The sequence below is a fragment of the Rattus norvegicus genome, chromosome 2, assembly GCF_036323735.1.
Source record: "Rattus norvegicus strain BN/NHsdMcwi chromosome 2, GRCr8, whole genome shotgun sequence".
Classification (NCBI taxonomy): domain Eukaryota; kingdom Metazoa; phylum Chordata; class Mammalia; order Rodentia; family Muridae; genus Rattus; species Rattus norvegicus.
This window is the reverse complement of record NC_086020.1, coordinates 183,074,730-183,082,107: the sequence shown is the minus strand read 5'-3', so window position 1 is coordinate 183,082,107 and position 7,378 is coordinate 183,074,730. Positions and strand designations below refer to the sequence as shown.

At 39.8% G+C, this 7,378-nt stretch overlaps 1 pseudogene; it reads left to right on the top strand.

The window, feature by feature from the left end:
- Nucleotides 1-6,044: 6,044 nt before the first annotated feature.
- Tdpoz1-ps2 (TD and POZ domain containing 1, pseudogene 2) lies at nucleotides 6,045-7,112 on the top strand (annotated as a pseudogene).
- The last annotated feature ends 266 nt before the right edge of the window (nucleotides 7,113-7,378 follow it).

The following is a 7,378-nucleotide window of genomic DNA, read 5'->3' as shown; positions in this document are numbered from 1 at the left end:
CAGGTCCATAATTTTCATCTGCTATTCTAAGAGGCATTATAGCATATACTCCTGAAATCATTTCACAAAACAAAAAGAGAAAGATATTTCCCACCCAATTTTATGAGAGACTACAGTGACAGTGATATCGAAAACATGCATCATTTTCCCTTATGGACTCATGCAAACATAATCATTAAATAATTTGAAGAACACATGAAAAATAACAATTACAAAAACAAAGTAGGCTTTGTCTCAAGGTGAGTAATGGTGATTCAATATACAAAAATCTATAAAATTTAATTGGTCACATAGACTAACTGAAGGAAAAAAAAAGCAAAACAAAAGGAAACAAACAAAAAGCAAAAAAAACATGATCATTAAACAGGAACAATACATGGTCTTTAAGAAGCTATGCCTTAATGATAAAAGTTCTCCACAGATTGGCACACTGATGATATGGTTAAATATAATAATGGCAATATAGAAGAACCCCATATCAATATTAACTTAAATGGGGAGAAACTGAAAGCCCTTTTACAAAAGCAAAGGTCAGTCAAGGTTTCTCATTCGCTTAAATAGATTCAATACAAGAGCTGGTCTTAATTGAAACAATAAGGCAACTGGCAATTAAGAGGATAAATACAGTAAAGTTGAAAGAATTTTTTTTGCAGATAGAAACTACACATGAATTAGGTGGAAAACTTTACACATCAGTTAATACATTTAAGTTAGTTCACCTATTCTACTCAGTCCAATGCAAACAGGTTTCTGCAAAGAAAGTCAGTTAGGATATGATTCAGGCCAGGTGAATTCCAGGTCAGAGACATCAGACAAGAATAAAACAACATCAACAGGATAGGTGTCAGGCAGAGTGTCCAAGACCCTAGTGCTGCACTTACCCTACACACCATTTTGAAGTATTACAGCTCTGTGAAATCCATAGCCACCATGCTGCCTTGCCCCAGATTCACTGTAAGTGTTCCAGTCAAACTTAATCTAAACAGAAGTCATTGTTAAAAACACTGGTTATATAAAAAAAAAAAAAAAAAAAAAAAAAAAAAAAAAAAAAAAAACCCTGGTTATAGCTGTTAGCAGCCAGGTGCAGGCCATAGCTGACAAGCTCCTACAATATCTTTTGGCATTTGAGTGAGGGCTCCAAGGAAAAAAATGTACAGGAGCCAGGGTGTGAAATGCTTCCGCCACCAAGTGGGGATGTGACTCCACCATTGAATTCCACTCCAAGGTCTCAGAGACTTCAGAAGCATGAAGTATAATGAAATCCATGGCCCTAGTCTTCAGGTGCTCTGTGCTGTGGAGGTCAGCCAGGATGAGAGTTGGTACAGCATTCTTCACAGAGAGGTTCCTGCACAGGGAATCCTCACAAATGACCTTCAAGTCCTGCAGGTCATACTTATCAGCAGCTGCCAAAAAGCCAGTGGCCATTGAGTGGCTGTGGAGGTGTGGTGCCTTCCCTGTATAAAGGAAACCCATCATTTTCTTAAAGACTTGCAGGTGAATGTCATGGATCTCAATGCGGTTTGTTAGGCGCTCCAACATTTCATGTTCAAACATGGTTCTGAAAACTGGAGAGTGAGCTGCTAGGACGGCTTGTGAGCTCTGAATTCCTGCCCATCTACAACAAGGGTGCAGTCTGTGAAGAGGGAATTTTCCCACGGCTCTCCTACATCATCGGCCAACATCTGTGTTGGATCCTTGATTGCAGGTGTCATGTTATGTCCAGGCATGCTAAAGGAGGGTCCTACTATGGAAACCTTGAAACACAGGATGAGCTGGTCTTCACGGAGAAGCCATTGCCTATGGGAGAGGAGGAAATCTCGAAGGATGAATTTTCTCCATCCCCATTGTTGGTTTGGTAGAAACCTTAAAACATTTGGGATCTTTGTAATTTGATGTTTCTCTCCTTGGGCATTTATGATCCAGCATTGGAACTTTGCCAAAACTGGGCTCTTTGGACAACTGTGCAAACCCAGGCATACAGACAGTTAATCTTTGCTTTCTTCATCAACACCGTTTCAGTGTATTCACCAACACCATTGCACTTCTTCAATGGCCTCAAATGAGAACACTGGGCTTGTAATAATTTCCCAAATTCCATCCATACAAAATGAAAAGTTGCTAATGGTCCACTTGTAGCAGAATTTCTGAACACTGATATTATAGCCACAGATATTGTAGCCAGAGATCTTGGCTTCCAGGTCCCCTGACATATCTTCTGGAGGTAGTTGGGAGGTTAAAGTTGATCTGAAAGAAGTAATCGAATGTACTCTTTCCTCTGTAAGATACAATTATAGATAGCCTTTTGATTTTATTTTGAATATCTGCTAAATTGCCCCTTTCATATTCTTGGAAATGTCTATATCTATGTAGGTTCTGTAGGTTTCCATATTTGTTCTACAAAAGATAAAACAGACCCAATGTAACTGTTAAATCTCTCTCTCTCTCTCTCTCTCTCTCTCTCTCTCTCTCTCTCTCTCCCTCTCTCTCCCCTTGTTTGTGTCTGTGTGTCTCTGTATTTCTGTGTTTATGTCTCTCTCAGCCTCTACCACCCCACCAAACCTACCATGGTTCTGTATATATCTGTGCATGTTCATTGAATCTTAGATCAATGGTAACTAGGTTTGACTATTATATCCAACTTTGGAACTGTTAGGAAATGTGTAAATACTATCATTTCAACTATGTTGTACTAATCAGGGGCGTTTACTAAACAGGAAGAATAAATTTCTCTATATAAATAGAAAGTGGATGTATGAGAAAAATCTGTAGGCAGAAGTCAAACTAATATAAAGTTGGCTAATGTCAATACTTACTTATTCCACAAGATTTGAAGTCTCAGGTCCTCTTCAGAATTCAACAGAATCCTGCAGAAGTAAATTCAGATGCCAGTGTAGAAATGAGCTTGCTAGTAAAGTGAGAGCAAGCAGGCAGACTCACAGCATCCTTCTTCTATGTACTTTTATAGGCCTGAAACACAAGTGGGGCCCAGTTAACGGTGTGTCTTCTAGACTTAAGATTTGGATTCATGGTATATGTTTTCCAGACTCAAGACTCAGATTAAAGGTGTGTTTTTCTACCCAAAGAGTCTGTAGTTGAACTGGATCTACTGCAACTTATGCCACAAACTGTTAAAAGGCATCCCCTCTCGTTTTTTATGTTACTTGAGTCCACAGGAAGTCTAAACAGGAGGACATTCGGTACTCTTTCACCACTAAAATGATGTTTCATGACTGTTGTGCATTGGGGCGGTGGGAGGGGTGGGGGTGCCTGAGCTAGAAAGGAAAATAAAGGACTTGCTATGAGTTTTGTCCGATAGGCTCCTGTCTATTATTTGGGGAAGGGGATGGTGAAGAACTCTGCAAGGATAAACTGGAATTTGCATTCCAAATATATTTATTTACATTTGGGATGTAAATAAATAAAATAAATAATGAAGAAAAAGAAACCAGTACAGAGAGAAAAGTAAGAAGGGAGGTAGTTTTTCCAGGAGAGTTTTTCAGAGACAGGTTGAAGAGAGAAAAATGGAGACACAGGGAAAGACAGAATGATTCAGAAAACAAAAAAGGAGCCAGAAGAGTACAATAGATGGTGAAAGTTAGTATGAGGCAAAGAAAAGCAGCTATGGAAAAACTGAAATAATTCAGATCGTATCAGGTACAATTGAGAAGAGTTTTAAACTACCCACCCAGACCTCAGAAAAAACTAAATAGGAATGACTTATTCACCTATAAGTATCAGAGGCTAAATTTTTTTCTAGGCCTAGAATAGACTTAGTGTCTAGAAGCTTCAAGAGATGACAATAAATACAGATAATAATAGTTATTTTTACTATAAAAACACTAGAAAGTCTTCAGCTGCTCTAAACCAGATGTGACAGCTGAGCTGTTCCATGAACGAAAAGGAAAGACCACTTGTCCCTCAAAGAATACATGCCCATTTATCTCTTTGTGTTTTTCTCTTTTTATGTTTTTTTTTTCTTTTTTTGCTGATACACAGCCATTTCTGACATTTTCAAGATATAACAAAGCTGTGACTTTCCTTCAGACAGGGGTGTAGCTTCAGCACCATCTTCATTGAGGGCAGTCTGCTGAGTGACTGCCATCTTTGTTGTGGGCAGGTAAGGTTTTCCTATGCTATTGTTTCAGCACCATCTTAGCTAATGCAGACCATATGACTGGTTGTAGCTTCAGTGCCATCTTAGTTAATGACAGGCCAGTGGCCATCTACCATATTTGCTTTTGGCAGTTATGTAAACATTGCCTCCTTACATTAGAACAGTCTGAATCGCTAATTTCTATCCTGATTTGGTAAATCTTTATATAATATTAATTTAACCATTTGCAACAGTAAAAATTTAAAGATCACAGCATTAATGATTGCATAACTCATATGCTTAATAGATATTCACTATCAATCTTGTCAGAAATCTGCTCAATGTAACCATATATGTTTAGAGTTATTAGGACAGAGAATCCTATGCATAGATGTTACAACTGCCCCACCCCCACCCACCAAGATCTCTGAGAAGAAATAGACATAGTTACAAGAGTGCCTAGACTGTGGTATGATAACCACTGAGAAACAGTGCTCCATTGCCTTGCTGCTCCCATTTATCAGCCTACACTGCTTTCTGGCTCCTTTTTTGTTCTCTGCATCATTCTGTCTTTCCCAGTGTCTCCATATCTCTCTCTTCAACTCATCTCTGAAAAACTCTACTGGAAAAACTGCCTCCTCTCTTACTTTTCTCTCTGTACTGGTTCCTTCCTTCCTTCCTTCCTTCCTTCCTTTCTCTCTCTCTTTCTTTCTTTCATTCTTTCTTTCTTTCCATCCCAAATGTTGCCCCATTCCAGTTTACCATTGCAGAGTTCATTACTCCCCACCATAATAAAAAACAAAAAAAAACAAAACAAAACAAAAACAAATGAACAAAAAACAAAACAAAACAAAACAAAAAACACAGACAGGAACCTATCTGAAGGAACTCACAGTAGGGTCTTTATTTTCTTTTCCAGCTCAGGCACCATCCCCCCACCACCCAATGCAATACAGCCTTGAACCATCATTTTGGTGGTGAAGGAGTACCAAATGTCTTCTGTTCAGAATACCTGTGGACTTAAGTAACCTAAAAAACTGGAGGGGATGTACTTTAACATTGTTTAGACTTAACTTGAAGTAAATAGATGTAGATCAAATACAGACTCTTTGGGTAGTAAAATACACCTTTAATCTGAGTCTTGATGCATGAACACACACACCTGTAATCTAGATCTTAAGACTAGAAAACACACCACTAACTGGCCCCACTTCTGTTGCAGCCTATGTAAGTTACAGGAAGGAAGCTTTGAATTGTTTCCTGCTCACTCTCATCGTACTAGCAAGCTCATTTCTTCACTGGCATCTGAACCTACTTCTTCAGGATTCGGGTTGATACTGAAGAAGACCTGAGACTTCAAACCTTGTGGAATAAGTAAGTATTGGCTTTATCCAACTTTATATTACCTTGACCTTTGCCTACAGATTTCTCTCACACCTCCACTTTCTATTTATATAGAGACATTCATTCTTTATGTTCACTAAAGAACCATGATTAATACAACACAATCGAAATGAGTGTGTATATACATTTCCCAACTCTTCCACAGTTGAATAGAATAGCTAAAATTAGTTACCATTGACCTAAGATTCAATAAATACACACACACAGATGTACAGACGTATGGGGGGGTGTGTGGGGATGGTGGAGACTGAGAGAGACACAAACACAGAGAGACAGACGGAGACAAACACACACACACACACACACACACACACACACACACACACGTTTAACAGTCACTGTGGGTCTGTATTATGTTCAGTAGAACAAATATGGAAACCTAGAGAAACCTATAGAAATACAAGTTTCCAAGAATATAAATGGGACAATTTACCAGACAGTGAAAATAAAAGCTAAAGGATATGTACAACTGTATCCTAGAGAATGAAGAATAATTTCTATTACTTCTTTCAGATCAACTATAACCTCCAAACTACCTCCAGAAGACATGTCAAGGGACCTGGAATTCAAGAGGTGTGGCTACATACATAGCAGTGTTCAGAAGTTCTGCTACGAGTGGACCATTAGCAACTTTTCAGTTTGCATGGATGGAATTTTGGAAAATATTACAAGCCCAGTGTTCTCATTAGAGGCCAATGCAGAAGAAATGCAATGGTGTTTGAGGATACATCCAAATGGTATTGATGAAGAAAGCAAAGATTACCTGTCAGTTTACATGTGGTTGCTCAGTTGTCCAGAGAGTCCAGTTTGGGCAACGTTCCAGTTCTGGATTATAAATGCCCAAGGAGAGAAATATCAAATCATAAAGGTCCCAAATGTTTTAAAGTTTCTACCAAACCAAAAATGGGGGCACAAAAAGTTCATCCTTCGAGATTTCCTCCTCTTTTATAGGCACTGGCTTCTCCCTGAAGACCAGCTCACCCTGTGCTGCAAGGTGTGCATAGTAGGACCCGTCTTTAGCAGGCCTGGACAGAACATGACACCTGCAATCAGGGATCCAAGACAGATGTTGGCAGATGACCTAGGGGAGCTGTGGGAGAATCCCCTCTTTACAGACTGCACCCTGGTGGTTGCTGGCCAGGAATTCAGAGATCACAAGGCCATCCTAGCAGCTCACTCTCCAGTTCTTAGAGCAATGTTTGAACATTAAATGCTGGAGAGCGTAACAAATCGCATTGAGATCCATGACATTCATCTGCAAGTCTTTAAGGAAATGATGGCCTTCATTTACACAGGGAAGGCACCACACCTCCACAGCCACTCAATGGCCACTGGCTTTTTGGCAGCTGCTGATAAGTATGACCTGCAGGACTTGAAGGTCATGTGTGAGGATGCCCTGTGCAGGAACCTCTCTGTGAAAAATGCTGTACCCACTCTCATCCTGGCTGACCTCCACAAAACAGAGCACCTGAAGACTAGGGCCATGGATTTCATTATACTTCATGCTTCTGAATTCTCTGAGACCATGGGGTGGAAGTCAATGGTGGAGTCATATCCCCACTTGGTGGAGGAAGCATTTCACTCCCTGTCTTCCATACAGTGTCCTTTTTTGTAGCCCTCACTTAAACACCATAAGATATTTTAGGTGCTTGATTGCTATGACCTACATCTGTCTTCCAAAAGTAGCAATGAGTGTTTTTTGCAAATGACTTCTGTTTAGACTACTGTGTTGCTGGAACATTTACAGTGAATCTGGGGAAAGGCAGCCTGGTGGCCCAAGATTTAAAACAGCTGTAATGTAATGTCAAAATGGTGTGTGGGGAAAGAGCAGCTCTAGGGTCTTGGACACTCTACCTGGCAACTCCCCTGTTGATGGCGTTT